Consider the following 671-nt stretch of genomic DNA (forward strand, 5'->3'; position numbering starts at 1 on the left):
CCCTGCACAGGCACGTGGGTGCCGATCCCCCACCCGCCACAGCCCCCCGTCCCCAGCCCCAGGCTACTGGTTCAGTCTCATGTCCCACTTAACTGCCACGCTCCTCCAATCTGGCCAGTGAGCAGTGACCGCGGTTGGCCAGTTCTTTCTTGCCACGTCCCTTAGCCCCCCTGACCTTGGCCAAACACCGGAGAGCAGGCACTCCTCGGCGCCCACCCCCTGCCCCTCTGCTCTCCAGATTCAAGGCCTCCCCCTCTCTGGTTCCTCCTCCTCCAACCTGCACTCACCTCGCTGAACTACTCCAATATTCATAGCTTGTGCTGCACAATTTAGCATGTAATTATATATTAGTTTGCAATGCTTTTTCCTTCCATCTTAATCACCTCTCAGGATGCTTCATGATGAGCACACAGAAGGGTCTGGGGGGGAAGAATTTGCTAGAACTCAGGAGCTTCCTGGAAGAAAGTAGAGTCTGCATTTAGAAGCCACCCCGAGTGCTGGCCTTGACTAGGAAGGATGGTGTGTGGTGTGTGTGTGTGTGGTGTGGTGTGTGTGTGTGTGGTGGTGTGTGTGTGTGTGTGGTGTGTGTAGGGGGAGGGTGTGGTGTGTGTGTGTGATGTGTGGTGTGTGTGTGGTGTGTGTATAGGGGGAGGGTGTGTGGTGTGTGTGTA

This window comes from Myotis brandtii, unplaced genomic scaffold (genome assembly GCF_000412655.1).
Source record: "Myotis brandtii unplaced genomic scaffold, ASM41265v1 scaffold185, whole genome shotgun sequence".
Classification (NCBI taxonomy): Eukaryota; Metazoa; Chordata; class Mammalia; order Chiroptera; family Vespertilionidae; genus Myotis; species Myotis brandtii.